Source organism: Delphinapterus leucas, chromosome 4, assembly GCF_059928025.1.
Source record: "Delphinapterus leucas isolate spDelLeu-1000000601 "Yukka" chromosome 4, BTC_Dleu_Yukka2, whole genome shotgun sequence".
NCBI classification, from domain to species: domain Eukaryota; kingdom Metazoa; phylum Chordata; class Mammalia; order Artiodactyla; family Monodontidae; genus Delphinapterus; species Delphinapterus leucas.
In genome coordinates, this window is record NC_143132.1 from 127,800,689 (window position 1) to 127,827,839 (window position 27,151).

The window sequence follows — 27,151 nt, forward strand, 5'->3', positions numbered from 1 at the left end:
GGGACTGTGGTGGCCACGATGGACGTGACTGCGTCCGGTTGGTTGTGAAGGCAGCAAACCCTACTGGCCTGCTACTTTTCTCAGGCTACTTGCCTTCTAGAACTGTACTGTCCCCCTTCCCCCTTTGAGTTTTTCTATCAGAGAACAGAAGGCGGTGTCGAGGGAAAGCTGGACGCCAGTTTAGTCATTTAGTTAATTAATAGGTTTGGCTATAGGTCTGATGGGAAAGAAAAATTGCTACCTTTCTTTGGCACTGTGATGTGGTTAGATACGAAGTATCTAAAATCTAGACAGATCTCAAAATTCACAACGTATTTTCCTCTCAAAGCCATGCTTATGTTTACTCAGAATAACCACAACATTTTTCTTGGGCTTTGCAAACGCCATCACAAGCTCCCTCTGTTTGCTTTGTAATAAGGGTGCACAGTGAGACCTGCAGTCTGACAGGCTGGGGGAATCTCACCACCTTGAGGATGGATGGACCCACACTGGCCATGGTTGCTTGACCATTTCATGCTCCTACCACAATCTCATTTATTTCAGAGATTCGGTTTTCCATTTAGAGGTGCTGCGCTGGGGGTGGGGGGTGGCTTGAAAAACAACGACGAGGACAACAGCAGCAATCACTTTGCCTCCAGCCTAACAGCAGAAATGGGTGCGTGGCGTGGACACACCCGTGAGAGCAGTCAGTGCTCTTGCGCTCTTCCTCTCCTCGGGCTCTTGTGCCACGGCTCCCCGCCTCCCCCGACACCTCCGCCCCACTTTGGAAATCTAGTCTCGCTGATCTGGGTGCTTCTTTCTCTCTGGAAAACTCCCGCTCATTCTCCAAGGCTCCACTCAAAGTTTCCTTCCTTCCATAGGGCCTCCCCAGGTCTCCTAGGCAGGACAGATGTCTCTCTCTTGGTTCTCATGGTGCATGAATACCCACCCAACTTGTATGGGGATGGTTTGGTTTTCTGCTTTCTTGACTATATTTCAAGTCTTCCAGAGTCAAGATAGTGTCTTTATCTCGTTTTCGTAGTCTGATTTAAAAATTATGGAATATTTCCTATATACAATAGAACATGTATATATGTGTATACAGTAGAATATATATGTAAAACACATATAAGGTCATAATAATAATTATAATAAAAACATTTGTGTATGTAGCCAACCTTCGTTTAAGTACAGAGAATGGGACGCCCTCCCGTGTGTCCCCTCCCTTCATCCCACTTTTCTGAGGTAACCCCCATCCTCAGGTATGTATTATTCCCTTGTTTTGCTTTATCGATTTACAACATATGTATACATCTTGTAAATGAATGCCTGTTGTCCCCAATTGTTGGATTGGGGATTTAAAATTTTGCCAATCTAGTGAGTGGAAAGCCATATTTCACTGTAATTTTAATTTGCATTTCCACAATTATTGATGAATTAATAACTATTAATGAGTTGAGGCATGGTTAAATGTGTTTATTGGTCATTTGGGTCTCCTTATCTAGTGAAAATCTGTTCTTGTCTTTCTTCTATTTTGCTACAGTGTTGTTTTCTTTTTCTTATTAATTTGTGGGGATTCTTTTTATATTTAGATACTAATCCCTTGTCAGTTATTTGTATTGAGAACATACTTTCCTAGCCTATCGTTTGCCTTTTCAGTTTCTTCATGGCTTTTTCAGATGAATTCAACTTCCTGATTTTAGTGTGATTTAATTTGTCAATTATTTCCTTTTTTGTATGACATTTTTGTGTCATGTTTAAAAATCCTTTCCCCCATGGTCTTAAAGATATTCTGTATTTTCTTTTAAAACCATTAAACTTTGACCTTTCACATTTAACTGTTTGTCAAGAAAAATAATAAAACAATAAAAACAATAATGTGGACAAAAGACCTCTAACTGATCCCAGCCCTATTCACTGGAAAGTCAGTCCTTTCCTTGCAGACCTGTGGTTCCCCTATCATGTGTCACTCACAGGTATGGGGCTCTGCTTATGGGATTTTTTTCCTTTTTAATATGTTTATTCTTTTTTTTAAATTAATTTTTATTGGAGTATAGTTGCTTTAAAATGTCGTGTTAGTTTCTGCTGTACAGTAACGTGAATCAGTTATGCGTATACCTATATCCACTGCTTATGGGCTTTTGTTTCTGGTCCTTTGGTGTATTTTTCTGTCCTTGGACCAGTACCATACCATTTAAATGACCAGAGCTTTATATCAATAGTAAGTTATATTTCTTGACAAGGCAGTTCCCCCCCCCCACCCCGCCCCCATTCAGGAAAATTTTGGCTAGTTTTGGCCATTTCCTCTTTCAAATACATTTTAAAATCAGCTGTTCAAGTTCCATGAAAAGCTCCATTAGAATTTTGGCTGACATTGAATTGAATCTAAAAGTCAACTTGGGCATAATTAATGCTTTTGTGATATTGAGTCTTCCTATCAATAAACATTTATTTTGGTCTTGTCTCATGTCTATAGCTGAGAACTGCCTGGTGGTTCACGGAGCCCAATTCCCTTTTCTTCAGCTCACCGCAGGACTACATTTCCCAGCTTCCCGGGAAGTGTGGTGTGGCCCCAGGTGGGTGGGTTCTGAACAGTGGAAGGAGAGCAGTCGTTTCCTCGGTGGCATACTCCCGGGCCTGGCCCTCCTATGGGACCCTGTTCCTGCTGACTATTCCCCTTACTGTAGATGGATGCAGGGGATCATGAAGAGGATTCTGAGACCCCAAGAAATGATGAGGCCACAGATTAGAAGAATCTGGTCCCCCAGTCCCTGTGTGAAGTCTTCCCACTGAATACCCACATTGAACTGTTGGGAGAGAAAGGAAAAAAACCTTCTATTGTGTTCTACCATTGAGAATTTGGAGTTTGTTAGAATTGTTAGTTTATACTAATGAACCTCTCAGTTACATTTCACAGTTTGTTTCCATAAATCTGTCTTTTGTTAGATTTCCTCTTAGGTATATTATCTGTTTTATTGCAGTTATATATGGTATTTTGTAAAAAAAAAAACAACTTTTTTTTTCGCTGTTACTGGTATGTAGAAACACAATTAGGGTTTGTATGTGACCTATGTCCTACAATCTTGATCTTATTAATTCTATTATCTTGGCTGTAGAGTCTTGTGGTTTTCTCTAAAGACTATTACATGATTTAATGTCAGTTTGGTTTTTTCCTTTCCAGCCATTCCATCTTTTATTTCTTATTCTTTTTTTTTTTTTTTTTTTGTGGTACGCGGGACTCTCACTGCCGCGGCCTCTCCCGTTGCGGAGCACAGGCTCTGGACGCGCAGGCTCAGCGGCTCACGGGCCCAGCCGCTCCGCGGCATGTGGGATCTTCCCAGACCGGGGCACGAACCCGCGTCCCCTGCATCGGCAGACGGACTCTCAACCACTGTGCCACCAGGGAAGCCCTATTTCTTATTCTTTTATTATTTGTACAAGTGAGGACCTATCAAACAATGATCAGTTATGAGAACAAGCGTTTTCATGTTGTTCCATTTCTTAAGCTTTCAGTGTTTCATCATTGAGAATGGTATCTGCCATAGTGTTTTAGGGATAGCCTTCATCTGGTTCCTAGTTTTTTACAGTTTTGTTTAATCATTATTCAATGCTTTCTCTGTCTCTGTTGAGATGATCATATTACCTTTCTTCTTTACTGTTCACATGGTCAGTGGCATTAATAGATTTTCTAATGTTGAAAACAAGACAGCAGGCCCCAAATGCAGTTGGTCACGCTAAGCCCTATGTCACCAAACCGAGACTTAATTACAGTTTCTGGCTTTCCCAGAAATGGAATCTTAAACCAGTCAGTCAGGGATCGCCTGATCAGCACTGGTTAGGTCATCGGCCTGACAGACCCCTGCCATCCCCTAAAGAAAAGGGACCTTGCAATAACCAACTTGCTTTTTGACTAGTATGATTACCTTGTTCCTGCTCCCTTCTGCCTACAAAAGTGTCTCATTTTGTACAGCTCCTTGGTGCTCCTTTCCATCTGCTAATGGGATGCTGCCTGATTCATGAATTGTTGAATAAAGCCAATAATATCTTCAAAATTTACTCAGTTGAATTTTGGTTTTGGACACTAATATTTAACCAGACTGATCTGAGATAAACCCAACCTAGTCATGTTGTATTATATTTGCTGATCAATACCTGGTTTGCTGCTACTCTGTTTAGGATTTTGCATGTATGTTCATGAGCAAGATGTTCTCTGAGTTCTTTTCTTGCTTTTTTTCTGGTTATCAAAGTGATGTTAACTTTATACAATGAGTTGGAAAGTTAAGGCTTCCAGGGCATCCTTCTGGCCCTTCTCCTCAGAGTCAAGGCCACTTTGGCAAGTTTTCTTGCTACCTCCCTTTGTGGGATAGATGTTTCCCTGGATTACTGCTTCATTAAGGGTCTTTTTAAAGGCCCATCTTTACTTGAGACTATGAGTGCTGACTCCCTCCTTCCCGGGCCTCAGGCAGTATTTCTGTCCTTCTCCCTGAGACTTGAACACCAAGTTCTTCTCTCCAGGGATTTACGGATGCCTTAGTGCAATCATGCTTTAGCGTTCGTTGGCTCTCCTAGTTTTGTGCTCTCTCTTTAATTCTGACTTCTGAGGATTTCTCTTAATTTCATGTCAGCTTAGCCACGAATTTTAAAATAGTTTTTAAAAAAATTTCCCCAGGGTTTTAAGTGTCTTATAGTGGGACAGTTTGGGGATATCTAGTCTACCATATTACTGTATGTGGGAGGTTTATGTTTTTTTCATTAATTTTTAAAAACTTAATTCTTTGTTAGGTAATACAATCTTAGGTAATACAAAAAAAACCTTAGGTAATACAATCACATATTTAAAAATTCAAAGATACAAAAAGGTGTACAGTGAAAAATAAAACTCACCCTTCAGCCCCCAATTTCCTCCAACCAATGTTAAATTTTTCTTGCATAGTCTTCCAAAGAAATTCTATGCATAAAGAATACAAATATGTTTACACAAATGATAGCACACAACCCACTGTTCTATATGTTCCTTTTTTTTTTTACCTAATATTACATCTCAGTTAGTTTCATATTACTACATAAAAATCTTTCCCATTTTTTAAAAAAATCCTTATATAGATGTAACAACATTTCTTTGACCAGACCTACTGGATATTTAGGATGTTTATAGTCTTTTGCCATTTCACACAGGGCTGCAGAGAATAACCTTGTACATAGGATTTTTTGCACATGTCTATCTGTACATTCATAGGACAAATGTCTGGGTGGAACTACTTGGTCAGTGGAGATGTACATTTATAATTTGGTTGATATTGCTAAATTGCCCTCTGTAGGCAAATAATTCTTATAGCAATTTCTAAAAGTAACTATTTCTTCACATTCTAGTGAATATGGTATAAGATTTTAAAAAATTTTTTCCAAACTGGTAGGTGAAAAATGGTACCTTGTAATTTGTCGACAAAAAATCAAATAATGATCAAGCTATGAAGAACGAAAAGAGAATTTTATTCAAGCCAAACTGAAGATTAAAACCTGGGAAACAGATTCTCAGAAGCTCTGAGAACTGCTCCATTGATCAGGAGTTAGAGATGCAGTTTTATACATTTTTGAGACAAAGAAATTATGTAACATATTGACAGGTTAGCATTGTGTACTCAGTTCATCAGTTTTTTTTATTTTGTCAAAAATGCATGTATAGAAATACAACCCCTTGTATGAGATGAAAAAGAAATATATTAATCATAGAATTATAATGCTGTCATCTGAAGAAAGGGGCCAACTTTTTCTCAAAGGTTGATTTCATCCTCCTGCTTTGAGGAGGACTGGTTACTGTATAATGTAGATGCACATTGCACATTGGGAAAGGCCTACCACAAATGGGACATGTCATTTGTTTTTGTGTTTTTTTGTTTTTTTCCCCTTTCTGTCTTAGTTTGATTATCCTGCCATAGACAATTTATGATTTTCTTCATCAAGTTTTTTTTTTTAATTTATTTATTTTGGCTGTGTTGGGTCTTCATTGCTGTGCACGGGCTTTCTCTAGTTGCGGCGAGCAGGGGCTACTCTGACATTGCTGTGTGTGGGCTTCTCATCGCAGTGGCTTCTCTTGTTGTAGAGCATGGGCTCTAGGCACACAGGCTTCAGTAGTTGTGGCTCACGGGCTCAGTAGTTGTGGCTCATGGGCTCTAGAGCGCAGGCTCAGTAGTTGTGGTGCATGGGCTTAGTTGCTCTGCCACATGTGGGACCTTCCCAGACCAGGGATAGAACCCTTGTCCCCTGCATTAGCAGGTGGATTCTTAACCACTGCGTCACCAGGGAAGTCCTCAAGTTTTAATTTGTATTTTTTATTACATGTGAGATTAAGCATTTCTTCATATGTAAAAAAGCCATATTTCCCTTTCTGTGAACGTACAGTACATATCTTTTGCTTATATATTTTTTAAACTTTTTTCTTATTTTGGTGTTTATATTGATTTCTAGAAGCTCATTACATATCAGGGGAGACAGAATTTTTTTTTTTTTTTTTTGTGGAATGCGAGCCTCTTACCGCTGTGGCCTCCCCCATCGTGGAGCACAGCCTCCGGACGTGCAGGGTCAGCGGCCATGGCTCACGGGATCAGCCGCTCTGCGGCATGTGGGATCCTCCCGGACCGGAGCATGAACCCGTGTCCCCTGCATCAGCAGGCGGACTCTCAACCACTTGCGCCACCAGGGAAGCCCGAGACAGGATATTTTTATTCTGAGTAATTAGTAAATGCACTGGCAGATACCATCTACTCTCCCAAAAGCTCCTAATTTTTCAAAGTAATTACTCTTGTACTGATTGTGGTCAAATATAACGTGTCATTCGTGTTTTTTTCCTCTGCAAAGTGAATGATATGGTACGTTTTAGGAAAATCTAAAACATACCAACAAACAAATCCACCATTCCTGAGTATTTCATAAATTACATGTTTCATAGGCATAGAGGCACGCCTGTGAGGCTGTATAATAGTAAAAGTGTGTGAATCATTGGGGAAATTACTACATCAAACAAAGGACTTTTACGGGTGTCATAGTCGGGCTTTCCTGTTGTAGAAGGCAAACCCAGGGCAGCAAGCGTGAGGGAAAAGGCCTACAGGGATAAAGAGCGAATGCAAAATGGTGCCATTCTGAGCGGCTGCAGTCACGCAGACGTTGATGGCCAAGCACCGAACCTCAGAACAGTCAGAGAGGAGTCGGCTCCCTCCTGTCTCTCATGGATCAATTTTCAGTCCCCTGCACTTCCAGGTTGTGGCCCTCAGGGCGGCCACTGGGGAAGCAGGTCCCAGGCTCTGAAGCAAGTAAGTCATCTGAGCCTAGAGGGGGTGGAGCAAGTACCTCATCTGGCATCCTGGGCTGAACAAGGCCAACCTGGAACACAGCCTGCATGAGAGGAGGTAGAGATGAGGTGACACCAGCGTGGGTGGGGTCTTTATTGAGAAAGCAACTGAGGGCCTAGGAAGCGTGTGGGAGGCATGGATTTCATAGATACATGGCCACTGGTGTGTTAGTGGGTGGCTTTGGAGCTTCAGTCCAAGTTGACCCACCATCATCCCCAGGGAAAGCTCCTACAGCAGGAGTTGGCAAACTTTTTCTGTAAAAAGTCAGACAGTAAATATTTTAGGATTTCAGGCCATGTAGTCTCTTTTGAAACTACTCAGTTCCGCCATTAGAGTGTGAAAGCAGCAGCCACAGATAATATGTAAACGAACAAACATGGATGTGTTCCAAGAAAACTTTATTCATGGACACTGAAATTCAATTGTTATGTCGTGAAATATTATTTTTCTTTTAATTTTTTTCAACTATTTAAAAATGTGTAGGAAAGCTACTATCAACAAAAACAGAAAATATGTGCTGGCAAAGATATGGAAAAATTTAAAACTTTGTGTGCTGCTGGTGAGAATGTAAATTGGTGCAGCCACTGTGGAAAACAGCATGGAGCTTCCTCAAAAAATTAAAAATAGAGCTATCATATAATCCAATAATCAACTTCTGGGTTTTATCTAAAAAAATGAAAACACTAACTCAGAAAGATATATACACCCCCATGTTCATTGAAGCATTATTTACAATAGCCAAGACATGGAAATAATCTAAGTGTCCACTGATGGATGAATGGATGAAGAAAATGTGGTATATATACATACAATAGAATGATACTCAGCTATAAAAAGAATGAAATCTTGCTATTTGCGAAAACATGAATGAAACTTGAGGGCATTATGCTAAATGAAACAAGTCAAACAAAGAAAGACAAATATTGATCTCACTTACATGGGGAATCTAAAAGAAAAAATAACAAATCCAAGTTCATAAAGAACAAATTGGTGGTTACCAGAGGCAGGAGGTGAGAAGTGGGAGAAATGGGAAAAGGGGGTCAAAATGTACACACTTCCAGTTATGAAATAAAGAAGCCCTGGGGATGTCATATACTGCATGGTGACTACAGTGGATAATACTGTACTGCATATTTGACAGCTGCTAATAGAATAGATCTGAAGTTTCTCATCATAAGAAAACAATTTTTAACTGTGTATGGTGATAGATGTTAGCTAGATTTATTGTGATGATCATTTTGCAGTGTATACAAGTAACAAATCATTATGGTATACACCTGAAACTAATATAATGTTATATGTCAATTATATTTCAATAAAAATAAATAAATAAAATGGTGAGCCACTGTGGAAAACAATATGGTGGTTCCTCAAAAAATTAAAAATAGGATCGCCATATAATCCAGCAATTCCACTCTTATCCAGAAGAATTGAAAATAGGAACTTGAAGAAATTATACACCTGTGTTCATAACGGCATAATTCACAATAGCCAAAAGGTGGAAACAACTGAGGTATCCACCAACAGATGAATGGATAGACAAAGTGTGGTATATACACACAATGGAATTTTATTCAGCCTTAAAAAGGAAGGAAACTCTCTCATACATGCTACAACATGGATGAACCTTGAGGATATTATGCTAAGCGAAACATGCCAGTCACAAAAAGACGAATACTGCATGACTCCACTCATATTAAGTAGTCAGATTCATAGAGACAGAACGTAGAATGGTGGTTGCCAAGGGCTGGAGAGAGGCGGGAATGGCGAGTTGTTATTTAATGGATACTGAGTTCCAGTATTGCAAGATGAAAAGAGTTCTGGAGATGGAGTTCTGGATGGTGGTGATGGTTGAACAACAACATATTTAATGTCACTGAACGGTACACTCAAAAAATGTTTAAGATAGTAAATGATGTTATGTGTATTTTATCACAATTAAAAAAAATGTAGAAACCATTCTTAGCTCATGGACCGTGCAAAAACAGGTGGTGGGTCACATGTGCCCCGTGACCATAGTTCCCTGACCCCTGTCCTATAGGATTGTCTCAGCATCCAATCCTCCCTAATTCAGACCAAAACTTCCATGTGGCAGATAATGAAAAATGTTGTCTGTAAGGAAGAGGGTAGATGAATAATCTTTGTTTCATAGTCAGTGAAAGAAAAATGTGCTATTTTATTGAAAAGCAGAAATAAACTTTGACACGTGCTCCACAAGCATCACCATGGAGAAATCCTTCTGAACTATCCCCTAAACCCAGTGGCCTTCCTTCTTAAGGATGAAAGAGTTAATGTTGCTGAGCCTTTCCCTGTCCTGATTTGAGGTTATTTTGGATAACCTGCCTCTAATCATCAGAGCATCTTTCCCCTTCTGCTTCTCTCTCTGTTATTTTTGGAGGCCGGTGTAAGTTACCAGGTGTCTTTCTGGCTCCTTGAGAGATAACACTGTTTTCCATAAAAAGCTCATTGCAGACCAATTGTAAAGGCATGGCTGAGCAAGTGACTATAATACATAAGCTGCATGAAATATTGCACGTCTCTTTAAAGAATGAATGAGAAGTCTATGTACTAGTGTGGAAAATATTGCTCCACTGGTCTGAAGAGGAGAAAATAGAACCGAGACAGATGGATACGGTGACTTCAGCCATGTTAAATCTGTGCACACACTGCCTGGACTGAAAGGGACTCCAGGAGTTAAAATGGCCTCGCAAGCATTTGGCAGATGTGGTGGGATTTGGGGCTACGAATATGAAAAGGACAAGCGTTCCAGACCCAGAGTGTTCTGAGTTCACATCCTGGCTCTCCCACTCCTTAGCTTTGTCATTTGGGGCACATAGCTCATCTACTATGAGCCTCAACCTCCCATTCTTAATTTGTAGATTGAAAGGAACGATTAATTATGTGATACCTAATAGGCTCAGTATGCAGTAGGAATCATCTTTACAGGAGAAGAAATTTTCAAGCATTGTTACAAAGTGATTATAATAATTTTAAAAACTGAAAGATATTTCTGGTTAATAGTAGTACATGTTCGTTGTGGAAAGTTTGAAAAGTACATAAAAATAAATAAATACCCGTTTCAAATCCTGGATCTGCCTGCCACTCCTTAGGAAGTTAGGTATCTCCCTTAGACTTAGTTTCCTCTTCTGTAAAATGGGTCCAGTAACATCTACTCTCAGGTTTGTGTGAGCATTAAATAAGATAATATTTATACAATGCTCAGCCTGGTAGACAACAAATGCTCAGATTGTTGATTATTAATATCACAGTTGCTATGAAAGAGATATATTTCTTCAGCCCCTGCCCTGCACACTCACAAATGCATGCTTCATTTGCCCTGGAATACCCACTATCTCTCTGCTGATGTCAACAGAGCAACACAGAAACCTGTTTCTGACTTAGCCAGGAAGAGGAGGGACTCTAGCAGAAATGTGACCAGTTTCTCCAAGAAACAGTCAGAATTGCCAACCCCTATTTTTTTAAACTTCTCTGATGTATAATTGGCATACAATATACTGTACATCTTTGAGCATATAATTTGATAAATTTTGACACATGTAATCTCTCATGACACCAACACCCCCAGTCAAAAGAGTGACGGGATCCAGCCCTTGCCAACGCCTCCCTGTGCCCTCGTAACCCTGTCCCAGTCACCACCCCCCATAACCACTGGTCTGCTTTCTGTCACTGTAGTTTGCCCTTTCTAGAATTTTATACAAATAAATCACATAGCATGTACCCTTTTATGCCTGGCTTCATTCGATCAAACTGGCGACTTTGAGGTTCACCCCTTGTTGGCTGTGCTGGTACTTCATCTCTTCATTTTGCCGACAGTGAGCGTGCCATTGTTGGGACGGACATATCACGGTTTGGTTATCCATTCACCTGTTAATGGACATTTGGGTTGTCTCCATTTCTTGGCTATTACAAATAAAGTTGCTCTAAACCTTCCCTACACATCTGTGTGTGGACATATGTTTTTGTTTCTCTCAATGTAATCTTAAAAAATCATTATTCTCGGGCTTCCCTGGTGGCGCAGTGGTTGAGAGTCCGCCTGCCAATGCAGGGGACACGGGTTCGTGCCCCGGTCCGGGAAGATCCCACATGCCACGGAGCGGCTGTGCCCGTGAGCCGTGGCCACTGAGCCTGCGCATCCGGAGCCTGTTGCTCGGCAACAGGACAGGCCACAACAGTGAGAGGCCCGCGTACTGAAAAAAAAAAAAAAAAAAAAAAAAAATCATTATTCTCTCCAAATGCCACTCACGTCCAGCCTTTTTCTCAAGGATGTAGAGTCAGGGGAGGCACCTTGCCTTTGGGTCAGACTTTGATTGCTCATGTGTTTAACAGGCCTGCATCATCACACGACACAGGTGGGTGCCCCTTTTTCTCTTACAATTAGTGTGTGAGCCCCGTGGGTCAGCAGGAGTTTTAGGCAGGAGGTTTATGGCGGCCATTGTAGGGATCCGCACTCAAGGATTCCTCCGGAGGGCCTGGTTCCAGAGAAGTCGGAGGTCTGAGTCTACAGTGCATCTGGCTTCTCAGCTCCACCAGGAGGCCAAGAAACAAGGGGAAACTGAGGCACAGAAAAGGCAGTGTGATTTGAGATTGTTGGGCCAGGCAACCTCTGCCGGGACTGCCTGCCTTCCCCCACTGGCCTTTTATTGAGAAGCAAGACGGCTGGAGTGACATCACTTAGAAACAAGCGGGACACATGGGGCTCTTCTTAACTAGAAGGGATTGTCTACATTATTGATCAGTTAACTCCTGTCTCCACCTCACGGGCAGTGCTTCAGCCCCAGTGTTCTATAATCATGTATGAAATATTTCCACTATCATGACGCTCATCCAAAAATAAATAAATATAAGCCAACCACAGATGTTTCCTTATTTGCCGAAGGAAAAAGAAGATAAACACAGTTATGGTGACTCACAATATTTGTGTAAAAGACACCGCACTAGAGTCTTCCTAAGTACTCCCAACAATAATATTTTGGAAACTTTAATTTTTTATCTCTGATGGCTCCATGCCAATTTGATTCAGCTTTGGGCTTTTCCCCCCAATGTTAACACCTACAGTAAATCAGAGAGCACCGGGGGACGACCCGGTGCTTCTAGAAATATCTTCTGCCCCCAGATGTGGAGGCTGGTTTCCCCTCTTTTGCAGTGTCTGGAAGAGCACCCATGGAGTCGACAGCCCCTGGACATTTGCAGATCAGCTCACGACAGCTAAAGCAGGGGCTCTCCCACTTGAGTAACTGCCAGAATTCCCCCTGGAAGGCAGGTTGACCAGATGGCTGGGCCCCACCCCCAGAGCTCTGACTCAGCAGGTCTGGGCTGGGGCCTAAGCATTTGCATTTCTATCAAGTTTTGAGGTGATGCTGATGCTGCTGGTCCTGGAACCTCACTTTGAAAACCACTAGTCTAATGTTTCTCCTTCTTTCCAAAGCTCCCCAAAATGTTAGCTCACAGCAGGGGAACTGACTCACAGAGGCCTGAGAAGAGGCTCTTCTCCCTCCCCCCTCGGGATTTGTGCTTAAATGAGGGGTTTAAGTAGGGAGGGGAATAAAAGCCACTTTGTTTGTTCCCAGGCCTGGACATATGGGGTTTGTCTCAAGGGGGTCAAGAGCCTGACTGGTACCTGACAACTTTCTGGAAGGTACCTAGAAATGGTCACTCCCTGAGGACGACTCTGCTGGGAGAGGTTTATCCTGCTCTCTGTGGCCATCTGAAGTGCAGGGTGTCTGAGCCCCGTCCTTGGGACTGAGCCAGAGAGAGGAGGGAGCCTAAGGCCTGAGCCTTGGGCCCTAGTCTGTCTGTCTGCCTGAGAGAGTGTCCATAGACTGGGCAGAAAGCTCCATCAGTGAACCAAGCATTGGGAACAAGTGTCACGCTGGGGATTCCAGCCCCTCTGAGACCTGGGCTCGTGTAGGGGTAAGTGGGCTTGCCAGGTGGACACACTGAGGAGCTGGCAGGCAGATATGGGGAAATAGAAGTGGACATGGCTTCCAAGCTTGAGGGCGGGGGTGACTCAGGCCCCATCCTAGCTCAGAGCCCTGTGTCAGGGTCCCCCGGATGAGGTGCTATGTAGCCCTCAGGGCACTGGCAGGGTTGACCTACGTGCTCCGGGCCCGGGAGCTGTCACCTTGGTCCACCCATCTCCCTGGGTTCTGGCCCAGAACCCTGGCCGCAGATTCTGAGAGCACCCCCTTATCCCGGCTGTCGTCCACACTCCTCTGGGCCCATGCAGACCTCAGATGGACACACTCCTGGTTTGTCTGGAGTCAGACACCCCAGAGGTCTGCCCTTGCCTCTTCCTGTTTCCTCATCCAGCTTCCAGATTCCTGGTCCCTGATGACCCCTCTGGGTCCCTCCTATTCGGAGGCTGGTCAGCGGGCCTGGCCCCGTCCTGTGACTCTGCCTCTTGCTTCTCAGGGGGAGGGGGACTCAATGGCACTAAGGCGCTCACCGACCTGCTTTCAAGTTCTGAAGCCTTGAGCTCCAGCTCCACCCACTGGCCTGACAAGCAGGACAGTTCTGGGGCCACACCCTCCTCCTTGGGAGGGTCCCTGAGCCTCTCAGAGTGCAGTTTCTCCCTTGGTGTCAGGACTGTTGTGAGGATTCCATAGGAGACTGTTCAAGAAATGCATAATTGTGCCTCTGCCCCCACTTCTAACACTGCGGTCCAGACCCCGGTGTCTGACACCAGAACCTTGTCCTCCAGTTGGCAATCGGGAGCTTGGGCCGGATGCTGGGGAGACGTGTATATTGAGACCGAACCTGGTGAGGCTAGAAGGGTGGTAGGGGCTCTCTCCCCCCAGGTCATGAAAGTTCAGATAACACGGGAATCTGAAAAACAGTGGAAAATGCTCGGAAAATATGATTCCTGACATGTGAAAAGACTCAACAGTGAGGGTCCTTGCACTGGAAGGAACAAAAGGGGCCATTCTCCTACTTTGAGGTGGCACTAATTCTGGTGACCCTCCCCACCCCCCCACCCGAGGCAGATAATCTTTTCTCTTAGAAGAACTTAAAGGGGTCCTGGAGCCTCTCCCTCAGCTAATCTGGAACCTCACGCTGTGCTGATTCTTTATTATGTTTCAAATGGGAAAGAGCAGAGTAAGTGGGTGGCCCCTTGTACGGACTTGGATTTAGGGACCCAGAGGACAGTAGGGACACCTGACACAGGTGTCGTCCTTTACCACTGACCACACACTTTTGGCCCTACACAGCCCCCTGAGGGAAGCAGCAGACTTGGTCTCCAGTTTCCGGAGGAAGTAATGGAGACTGGTACCTGCTGGGGACCTCCCTTAGGGGCACAGGATGGCGAGGAACAGAGCCAGGCTCTGGGACGCGTTCACACCAGCCTGGGTTCCTGTGCTCCTGCATCTCAGGAAGGAGACTGGATTCCATCCATGGAGCAAGGGCTAGGCAAGCCGGTCTCCTCAACGAGAGCTCTCAGCGCCAAGTCCATACTGAAGCTGGGCTGGGGGGTAGGGGGAAGCCTCGGGAAGGGAGGCTGGGCCCACCCTGGGTCTGCTTGGCATCCTGTCCCATCCTCCAACTAAGGACCTCCCATGGACTTGAAAATTGTCTCTTCAAAAGGGAACTGTGAAGATGCTGCTGCGGCCACCCCCCGCAGGCAGCATCTTGCATTTCCTGTGTTTCAGAGCCGTCCGCCCCAGGTGCTGGCTGAGGGAAGAGCGCTTCTTCCTGTGGGACTGTCCTCTGCACTTAGAGGAGCAGGGCCGCCGGATGAAATATGGAAATACCGCATGCAACATACTTATACTAAAATTTAGTTGTAGCTTCTCTGAAATCCAAACTTGGATTTCCTCTATTTTCTCTCCTCTCTTCCTCCCTTCCTTCTTCACTCCCTCCTTCTCTCTCTCTCTTTCTTTCTTTCATGAACATCTTTTTGTTGGAAAATTCTGGTAGGTGTTGGGGCTCCTGGGTCTGCAGCTACATGTGCTACAAGGCTCTGGACCCCGAGCCAGTGGCAGTGGTGCAGAGGCAGAAACCCAGGCGCTGGGTGGACATCAACACCACCATGAACTGAGTCCCTGTCATCACCATCAGTGATCTGGGGAGGCTTCCTCTGGGCCCCCTGGGGACAGAAGCCTGACTCCACTCAAAAGAGCAGGGAACCTTCTCTGTCATTAGGTCAAAAGGGTCCTCAGTGGCCTACCTGGAGGCTGCCAGGGCTCTTCTGAGGGGTAAATGGGGGGGGCCACAGCAGTCACACAAACTGCTCAGGGAGGCATCGTCCAGAAGCTCCCACCTGCTGTGTCCCCGTGTGTACCAAGGGGCCTTCTTGGTAGCATCAGTTGGGACCTTTGGGTACCAGACGCAGCTGGCCGTGGACAGAAACATCAGCAGGAGTATCAGTGCAGCTAAAGTCTGGAAGGAAAGCTCCAGGCGCTTGGTTGGGGCAGGAGGGGTCAGGTAGCGGGAACAGGTCTTCCGATGCCCTGATCTATTAAGATGAGTCTTTATAGTTCAGGAGAGCAAGGTGGTATCCCCTTCAGAGACAACCTGAGGGGTTGAAGGAAGTGATACCAGTGTTTTGGGCTCCTCCCATGGGACTGGGGCTTGGTCTCAGGCTTCGCAGCCTTAACGATGATATGTAGTTAGAACATATCGTGTGCATGATTCAGCAGAGGGCACGATGGCACAGACCCCATGAGCCTACCTGTGTGGCATATTAGAATTTTTAAGAATTTATTTGAGCAAAAACCAACTCAAATGGGGCATCACCAAATCAGAAGTGGTTAGGACAGCTCTGTCGACAGGAGCTGGGGAAAGACTTTTATAGAAAGTGCAGAAGCAGGGAAAGGAAACTGACTGGCTACCACTAAAAGCCTGGTTGGCCGTTTATGATTGGTTGTTCTCATTTGGATGACCCTGAGGCATTTACAAGCTTAGATTTTGGCTTGTTTATGTGGGTGTCACGGCATTAGAGCCACCTAAGAGCTCCCTTGTTTAATTAACAACAACTTGGTGGGCTTTTCCTACACCAGACTGCTTCATCTGTAAGTCAGCTGTTTCAATAACGGCCAGGACTCTATTAATTCACCTAAGTATAACAGCTTCCTTGTTTAATTAACAACGGCTTGGTGGGCTTTTCCTACACCAGACTGCTTCATTTGTAAGTAACGACCAGGACTCTATTAATTCCTTAAAGGATGAGAATACAATCTATGGGGTCCAACAGGGTCTGTGCTGCTGGCTTGGTCCATAGGCCTGGAGAGAGCTGGGAACATTCTGCCAGGAAATGTCCACTGACGGCACTGAATTACCTACACAATTAAATGGGGTAAGGAGTGAGTGGGAGGGACCCTAGTGGTTGTCTGGGTATTGAACTTGTAGAAGAACCTCAGGTCTGTCTGCTCCAGTCCCTAGCTTGACCGTGAGCAACTGGCGGGCAGTATCTTAGGGGTTCCTGGATTTAGCAGGGTGCTTAGTGCGTAGCAAGGGCCCAATACCTTGTTCTTGAAGATAGAGACTTTTAAATTTTACATGTGTAGAGAAACCAAAACCCAAAGGGGTTATCTGACCAAGATCACAAAGGCATTTTCTAGCTGAGTCCTTGACTTTCAGCCATGGCCCTTGCTGCTCCACTATCAGCCATAGTATGTCATTCATTCATGGAGTATGTAGTCAGTCTTCTTCATCCAAGGCCAAGGGGCTGTGAGGTACAATAAAGTCCCTCCCTACCCTTGAAATCATTTACAGTCTAGTGAGGAAGGTACAATAAATGTATAAAACTAGATAAACTATGTGCTGTACTTACTAAGTGATTTAAATAGCCTGGCTTCCAGGAATCACTAATATGGACACAGCTGAGGCTCCAAGAAGCCAAGTAACCCAGCCAGAAGCACGGACGTGGGCCACAGTCTGGAGTCTGCACCCACCGCCCACCCAGGGGGACTGCCTGCTCCCAGCAGTTTCATCATCCCCGTTCTGAGGGGCTCAGTTCCCTCCCTCCCATGTCCCCTGCAGGGTCACCAGGAGCTCCCATCAGTCTGGGGCAGGCTGTCCGCTCTGTCCTGGGGGGCCTCTGTGGTGTCAAGTGGAAGAAACAAAAGGTACCCGTGGGGCCTCCCTCATGCGTCCCGGCAGCCAGCACCCACCTACTGACTTTGCTGCTCTAATGATGGGCCCAGGTGGGGTTCAGGGACCTGCAGGATCTCCTGCTTCTCATCGCATCCCAGCACAGCCCCCGGGTGAGTCAATAGGCGACTCTGTGCTGGCTGCAAAGAGAGGATGCTCGTTCACACGCCCCTCCCAGCAGAGGGGTCTCTCGGGCAGGCCCTCCCCAGGATATGGAGCTCACCTGGGCAGGCACCCAGCAGCCCATGGGGCTCACGTGGGCAGCCCCCCCCTCCCCCAGGGCATGGGGCCCTCCTATGCAGGCACCCCGGCAAGAGACAGCACAAAGGAACCGCGCACGCAGCCCTTTCACAGAGCAGCCCCTGAGCACCTCAGAGCAGGACCTGAGTTAAGAAACAGCAGCTCCTGGTCAGGTCTGTGACCCTGGGCTTCACTCTTGTGCGGCCTCCCTCCACTGGCTCGTGCAGAGGCTTCTACTGAACCTGGGGCACGAGGCCTCTCTCTCCACCCCTCCTCTCCCTGACTCCTGGAATTCTCTCATGAGGAGTGGGTTTTCTTGAAGTTGCCTCCCACTCATGGGCCAGTTAAAATGATTAGAAAACAAGCCAGAGCTGCAGCCACATATCCATCCTGACCCCCAGAACCCCACACCTGTTTCTTGGACCGGGCCAGCACAGCAGAACCCATTTTCTGCAACCATGAGCCCCGGATGGGGGACAACTGGCCGATCTGGGCAGCCTGACTCGGCAAGCCAGCCCTTCCCAGGTGTGCCTGGATGGAGGTCTGTAAACACCCCCTCCAGGCAGCAAGAGCACCTACAGGTGCACCTCAGGTCATACTTCTGCCCCATCAGGGCCGGCAGGGCTGGGCTGGCAGTTGGGAGCGGGGAGTCATGCCCCGCGTGTGGCCCGGTCTGAGTGGGCCTCCGTTGGGCCTTTCGCAGGAGTTACCTGGCTGCCACCTGCCAAGGAAGATGATGTGTTATCTGCACCTGTTGTTGGAAGTTCTCCACAGACAAAAGTGAGTAAGCAAGTAAAAAAAGCAGTGGGGGACAAGAGAGGAGGGGTAGCTCAGGCAGGTAAATGGAAAGTTTCCAGAAGAACGTGCAAGCCAGGACCATCCCGTGTGGCCTGCAACTCAGCATGCGTGCTGTCACTGGTGGGGCTCCAAGCCCTTTCCTCCAGCCTTTAGGGTCCTTGCACGTATTCAGGTGTTTTACATGCGAAGGGTGAATACACTTCAGGAGCAGCTAACCTGGGGGTCAGCTAATGTTTACTCAGAGACACCTCCACACGGTCCACCAGCTTTCCAGCGAGGACACTCCCTGTGGGGGGCTGCTGCCCGCATGGGAGAAAGTCCCCTGACTCTGGCCACCTTCAGAATTCTGCTCCTCAGCGTAGCAAGTGTCCCGACAGGGTTTTCACCTGTGTAACTGCCGGGTTCTTAATTAGCGATCTGAATGGTGACATTGAAGGTCCTCAGTCAGGAGATTGAAATGCTTCTAACCACCCTTCCTTTCATATACAGGTGTAAGAACCTGGATAGGCTGTGTGCAGCTGGCACCCTTACGGATGGGCTCCAGACTTGTCCCCTCAGCATTCTAGGGTCCAGCCACTGCTTTAGGACTTTTGGTGGTCCACTGCAGACTCAAAGCGTTCCATGACCCAGCCTTTATCTGCCTTTAATGAGATCCACACTCCCAGGAGTCTATACGGCAGGATCTGTGTGGCTGTCCTGTGGTTTTTGTGACAAATGACAACAAGCTAGGGGGTTTAAAACAACACGAATTCATCCTCCCCCAGTCCTGGAGACCAGACATCTGAATCAAGGTGTGGGCAGGGCCATGCTTCCTCCGGAGGCTCCAGGGAATGGTCCTTCTCGCCTCTACCCGATTCTGGGGGCTCTGGGCATCCCTGGGCTTGTGGCCACATCTTTCCCATCTCCACCTCCATCTTCTTGTGGCTTCTCTCTGTGTCTGTGTCTCTCTTCTTCTGTCTCATATAAGGACACTCATTGGATTTGGGGCCACCCTGATCCAGGATGACCTCATCTCAGATTCTTCACTAATTCTGCAAAGACCCTTTCTTCAGATAATGTCCCTTCATACATTCTGGGGGACACATCTTTTGGGGCCACCATTCAACCCACTATCTTTGTGTAAAATAACCCTCTCATGTTAGGAGATGTCTGAGGTCCCATATAACGGGCACGGCACCAGACATGCGGGTGCGGTTGTAGAGAGAATGAGCCCTGGAGACATGATGGGGTGGGTCAAGGTCATGTGGTGTGAGTGGCCAGGCTACTTCCCAGCTTACCTTTCATTTTTTCACTTTGATTATGGGGCAGTGTTGGCCTGGCCACTGGGTTTTGCTTGTTTTTAAGCAGTCAGATTATCAGTCTTTCTGTGTGGTTTCTCGACATTTGACATATTTGAAAAAGCCTACCCTATTCTGATAATATAAAAATTGCCTAGAGTTCTTCTACAACTGTTATGTTTTGGTTTTTGGTTTCGCATCTTTGGTCCAACTGGAGTGCGGTGTGTATCAGGTGTGAGATAGGAGGCTTTTTTCCTAGATGATTACCTAATTTTCTCAATACCAGTCAATAAAAGATCCCTTTTCCCCAACTGTCTGCAATATTATTCTTCTACTAAAATCACAGAGTGTCCTAGATTCAACAAAATGGAAATAATTGTGGCTTTAAAATACGGTTTACCTCCTGGTAGGCCTTATCACACCTCATTGCTCAGCCCCACTTTTTTTTCCCTCAGGGGTTTCCTAGGTATTCTTGATCATTTTTCTGTATGAAATTTAGAATCAGATTATTCTAAAATTAAATCTGAATGGTTTTTTATTTTAAAGCTGTACATTTTTATTTTATTTTATTTTATGACCACGTCACATGGCTTGCAGAGATCTTAGTTACCCCACCAGGGATCAAACCCATGCCCCCTTGCAGTGGAAGCACGGAGTCTTAACCACTGGACCGCCAGGGAAGTCCCCTGAATGGGTTTTTAATTAGCATTGCATGAGAAGTGAGAAGAGACTAATGAGAAGTGATATTTATACGACAGTCATGCCATTAAGAACACTGTGTGTCTTCACAATGATCCAAGTATTTGTAGGTGTGTATATCCCTCCAGGGGGTGTCAAAGTTTCCTTTATGTTCATTCGGTAAATAGTGGGTGTTTACATTGGAGATGCAGCATAAACACAGCAGACAAAAATTTCCTGCCCTCAGATTTTTGCCTACCCTGAGATCACGAAGATATTCTCCTATGTCATCTTCCAGTTTGTCTTACCTTTCCCATTGAGAGCCACAATTCACTTGTAATTGATTTGGTTTGATTTTATTCCATCAAGATGGTCAGTTGATTAAGCACCATTTCCTGAAAATCGACTTCATTGCTCACAAGTATTAATATTGTAATAAAGCAAGTGCTCATCTATGGGTAGGTCTAGATATATTTCAAAGATAGAATCAGCTTTATTTTTCTTCAGTTCAAATCTGGAGTTTGTGGAAAAGGAAGGAGCCAGGAATGATGCCAGTGTTTGGGCCTGAGAAACAAGAAGAGAGGTCAAGTATGGGGAAAGCATCTGGAGGAAGAGAGTTGAGGCAGAAAGTCATGGCTTTGGATGTGGCTGAGGTTGAGACATCACTTAGACATCTAAGTGAAGATGTAGGGTAGGCAGGTGGAGATAGAAGTATCAAATTATATCTCTGAGAACCATTCCCTTTGCAAACTTAAAATCTTTTTTTTTCAGGGACCAAGGCTAGACTGTGAATTCTTTGTTTCTGGTTTGTGATGAGATAAACATAGAAATTGAGGGTGAGATTTCAGAAATCCTTATAATAGCAATTTGACACTGCTGTGATCTTCCAGTATGTGACCAGGGTCTTGTCTTACTGTATTTACAAGATGCTGACTTAGGATGCTGTTGAATTCACAGAGACAAGTTGCTGGTGGTACAAAGCACATGCCAGTAGTAGAACCATGTATCAGTCCTCAGTTGATTAGAGGTAAAAGAGTCTAGGTTTTCCCCATAGATAGTTTGACAGGCACTGCTCTAATTTACTCCACTTGTGCCAAATTTTGACACACCATTCTCCTTTCAGGCTTAGCCCTGCTCCTAAGCACAAGGAGAATGTGTGTATTTATTTTTTTTGTTTTTTAATTTTAAAATTTTTTTATTTCTTTCATCTGACAAACATTCACTGAGCAATTTCTCTGTGCCAGGTCCTGTGTTGGCTGCTGGGATACAGGTTGGTTATAACCGGGTCCTGCCTGTATAGTTGACTTTTGGAGTTTACACATTACTTGGTATATCCAAAATGAAAATCTTAATGCTTTTTTGCTTTCAATTCTTTTGCTGAAATTAAAAACTGCCATTACTGTTTCTTTTTATTTCTTTGATAATTGGCACTTTGACCATTTTAAGTGTACAATTCAGTGGCATTTATTACATTCACGATGTTCTGCAACCACGACCACTATTTCCAAAATTTTTTCATCACCCCAAACAAAACACAGAACCCATTAAGCCATCAGTTCAATTCTTCCCTCCACCTAGATCCTTGCAACCACTAATCTTTTTGTGTCTAAGAATTAGCCTTTTCTAGATATTTGTCCTTTTGTATCCAACTTCTTTCACGGAGCACAATGTTTTTAAGGCTTATGCATATTGTAGCACATATCATAACGTCATTAGTTTTTATGGCTGAATGATATTCCATTGTATGTACAGTTGACCTTTGCACAATACGTGGGTTAGAAGCACTGACCTTCCATGCAGTCAAAAAATCTGTGTACACTTTACAGTCAGCCCTCTGTATCCTCTGTTTCACATCCACGTATTCAACTACCACAGATCGTGCCATAGTATGTATTTATTGAAAAAAATTCGAGTATTAAGTGGGTCCGTGCAGTTCAAACCTGTGTTTTTCAAGGGTCAACTGTGTATAACATATTTTTTTTATCCATTCATCTACAGGTGAACACTTGGGTTGTTTCTACTTTTTGGCTATTGTGAATAATGCTGCTATGAACTTTCATGTACAAGTATCTGAGTCCCTGTTTGCAGTTCTTTTGGGTATAGACCTAGGAGTAGAATTACCAGGTCATATGGTAATTTTAACTTTTTGAGAAACCACCAAACTGTTTTCCACAGTGGCTGCATCATTTTACATTCTTACCAGCAAGGTACAGTGTTTCAATATCTCCACGTTCTCCCCAACACTTGTTAATCCTATCTTTTTTTTTTTTTTTTTTTTTTTGGTGGTACGCGGGCCTCTCACTGCTGTGGCCTCTCCCGTTGCAGAGCACAGGCTCTGGACGCGCAGGCTCAGCGGCCATGGCTCACGGACCCAGCCGCTCCGCGGCATTTGGGATCTTCCCGGACTGGGGCACGAACCCGTGTCCCCTGCATCGGCAGGCGGACTCTCAACCACTGCACCACCAGGGAAGCCCAATCCTCTCCAATCTTGTTATTTTCTGTTGTGGCTGGTTTTTAAATTACAGCTATTTTAGATGTAAGGTGGTTGGTTTCTCATTGTGGTTTGGATTTGCATTTCTCTAATGACAAATGAGGTTAAGTATCTTTTCATGAGCTTAGTACATGCAGTACAAGTTAATTTAAGGGTACAGTTTTATGACATGACAAACATATACACCCATGTTAACGACCACCACAATCAAGATACAGAATACTTCCATCACCCCAAAATATTCCCTTGTCCCCTTCCCAACCATTTCCATCAGCACCAGGCAACCAATGATCTGCTTGTCTCCAAAGAGTAGATCTACTTTTCCAGAATTTCACACAAGTCGAATCATGTATATTCCTTTGGGTCCGGCTGTTTTGGTTTGGTATAATATTATTGATATTCATGAATATTGTGTATATCAGCAGTTCATTCCTTTATAAAGCTAATATTACATTGTATAGACGTAAGTTGTTCAGCTATTGGATATTTGGGTTCTTTCCAAGTTTGGGTTATTTTGAGTAAAACTGTTGTAAATATTCATGTGCAAGTCTTTGTCCACATATCTTTCATTTCCTTTGACCAAAAAAAAAAAAAAATCCTGGAACTAGAGTTGCTAGGTCATATTGTATGAACTCTTTCAAGAAACTGCTCGACTGGTTTCCAAAGTGTTGGTACCATTCCCACCAGTGGTGGATGAGAGGCCCTATGGTGGGGACTTCCTTGGTGGCACAGTGGTTAAGACTCCATCCTCCCAATGCAGGGGGCCCAGGTTCCATCCCTGGTCAGGGAACTAGATCCCACATGCTGCAGCAACTAAGAGTTCTCATGCCACAGCTAAGGAGCCCGCCTGCCACAACTAAGATTTGGTGCAACCAAATGAATAAATAAATATATATATATATATATATATATTTTTTTTTTTTATTTTTTTTTTAAGATTTTGGGGGTAGGAGTTTTATTAATTAATTAATTTATTTTTGCTGTGTTGGGTCTTCATTTCTGTGCGAGGGCTTTCTCTAGTTGTGGCAAGCTGTGACTTGGCCCTCCCTGAGGGCCCCAAACCTGCACAGCCATAGCCTAGAGTTGTATCTTCAGCAATAGGACACCCTACCCCTTTGCTTTGGTGTCACCTGTGGTGAGAGACAGGCTTGAAATGAGCTGTTCAAATGGTGTCTTAGTGGTTGATAAAAGTCTAGTTTTTTGAGGTTGAGCAGAAGGACACTTAAAACCAAACGTGAGTGTAAAACAGCACTTACTGGTGTGGGTTCCCCCTCTGCATAATAGGGAAGAAGGCTTTGTATTCTATTACAAGTTAATCACTAAAGGGATGTTGCCTGTGAGCTTAAATTATATACATAACGGCCCATCTCTGGGAACCCTGCCTCCCAGGTAATGAGCATTAAGCTAAAATACTTTTGTTTAGCTCACGGGAAACATCCTTCCCAGACCCACCTGTGAATGACTGCAGGGAGGAAGAAATTAACACCTCCCCTCCGGAGGCTGATGGGAACCAGGAAGTGTTTGACTTTACTCCCTCCCCTTTTAGTCTAAAAGTCTGAATTCTAACTCAGGCAAGATGGTTCTTTGAGGGAGCACATCTACCATCTTCTCCGTCTGCTGGCTTTCCGAATAAAGTTGCTGTTCCTTGCCCCAGCAACTCACCTCTCAATTTACTGGCCTGTTGTGTGGTGAGCAGTACAAGCTTGGACTCGGTAATAAATTTTGACAAACCAGCCGGGAACCTTGTTGCTCGTGGCCAGCTGGCCCCAGTTGGGGAGTTTTGGGGTAAGGCCCTAGCAGCCGTCGGGACCGCTTGTCCTGAGGATCTTCCCTTCAGAATTCCCCGAAGTGGCACTGGCTGCCCCAGCGCTTGGCAGTTAGAGCAAGGAATTGGCATTTGGGAGCTGACTGACTCCATACAGTAGGGTAAGTTGTACCAGTGTATACAGCCAGAAACTTCACTTCCTCTCCGTTTGGGGCTTCTTCTCCGGAATAAGCCAATTTGTTTTGTATTTGAGTGGGATACCCTGGTGGAGAGAGAAGAGAGTTTTTGGACTTTTACCCGATTTGTGAACCAGCTTGTTTCTCTGGATGCTAGCATTTGTGTGTGCCGTTTGTGTTTTGTTTGTCTTTAAAAATGGGGAATGTTTCAACTATCCCTAAAGCAAGTTCTATGAGGAGCATTTTGTTTAAGGGATCTGATTACAGCTATGAACCCATGGGTGAGAGGAAGATGATACTTTTTATTGTAACAGTGGGTGGCCACAGTACCTGTTACAATCCACACGGGGGTTTAAGCAGGGTTATCTTGGGACCCTGTGCACCATGTACTGTTACCCTTACTATGTTAATTATGTTGTTTATGATCTCCTGTGTCATTGGTATATGTAAAACTCCAAGCCCAAACTTGAGGGTTTGTTTAGGATTTCCTCTTTGTTCTTTGGGTTTTTTGTTTCATTTTGTTTGGTACTCTTTCTTCATTTACAGCCAAATCAGTGTTGTGATACTCAAAACTTTTACTGATGTCAAATGGAGGTAAGGAACAGGAAAAAAGTTCTACTTGGTTCCTAAAATCACCAAAAGCTACAAATAGAAATAGAAGTGTCTTTCTCATAAATATCAGTCAAAAGAGTTTAGCCGGGCTTCCCTGGTGGCGCAGTGGTTGAGAGTCCGCCTGCCGATGCAGGGGACATGGGTTCGTGCCCTGGTCTGGGAAGATCCCACGTGCCGCGGAGTGGCTGGGCCCGTGAGCCGTGGCTGCTGGGCCTGCGTGTCTGGAGCCTGTGCTCCGCAACGGGAGAGGCCCGCGTGACGCAAAAAAAAAAAAAAGAGTTTAGCCATCCAGACAGGTGACCTTGATTTGTCCTATCTGCTAGAAACCCAATTTGAATCCAGCCTCTTTTGTAACTGATGGGTTTTACATTGTTGTACCTGATTCATGGCTGAAATCTTGGAATGGGAACTGTGAGGCCCCTGTGTTTGTTTGTGTGTTTGTACATGTGTTACAGAGGAGTGGCCAAAATTAATTAATTGCCAAAATTAATTTGTAAAAGAGCTCTATTTAATTAGCTTAAAGGAAATTAAGTGCTTACACAAATACTCAAATATAAAAGAAACTGGCCAGAATGAGTTTCAGGTTCACATGATCTAGGACATATTCAGTATTGAATTAATATCTGGTGTTAAAGTTAGCTTAAGCTTGTTGGTTTGATACAGATATGTCTTTAGAGTGAGCAACCTTAAGTATAATACTTTTATTGTACCCACATTTACTAGAAATCAAGCAAGACCTTATTATTCCTGTTACAAAATTTGTCAGCAAGAAAAATAACAATGTGACAAAGAGTTTTGGGTAAACTCTATGGGAATAAAACTTGGGGAATGTCTAGTCTTTCCAGATTTTTGTAATTTGAAACTAAGTTCTAAGGTAAGACTGAACTTAATTTAAAAAATCTTAAAGTGGTACAAAACCTGAATTTGGTTCTCTAAGAGGACAAAGTTTTCTTAAAATATTGAACTGCTTTTGGTAATACATTGTGAGTTTCTTTAACTGATCTGTATTTGCCATTGAGATCTTTTATTATCACTGGTTAAAACTTTCTGATATTTTTGACAAAATTCCCAAAGATCAAGTTGACCTCTGACTAACTTTGGTGTTTTCCAGAGGGTCTCTGAATCACCTCAGTTATTTTCTCTCCATCTCAAAGAGGGGAACATTAAACTAATTGGGCTTATTTGGTGTGTTGAATTGCATGGAAGGCATTGTCAAGTGAGTGGTGATAAAACTTCTAAGATTGTATCATATAGGTAAACGTTATTAATATACATGTTCTAGAAATTATATGGAACTCCTAAAATTCTGGTGTATACCGGTAAATGATCATTTACCGGTCATAATTTTAGTAATTATCTTAAATTGTTTGTTACAGCCGTAATCAAGTTTTCTGTTCCGTTGCATTGTAATCCCAGTTGGTTGGTACCAAAGCAAAAAGGCATCATTTTAATGGTTAGATGATCAATTGCTACCTACGGTTTTACAGCGGCTTTTTTGAATGACTATTTTGTGAAGAAGTGGGAAAAGTGATGAAATCCTTTATCTGCAAGCATTTGTGCTTCTAGCAGGGAAAATAAGAAAAGGAAGAGAATGAGAGTGAGGATATGTTGCTGCAAACCTTAACTCCTCTGGCTGAGCTAGCTGTCCCCGCCACTCTGGCCATTATGCCAATATACCC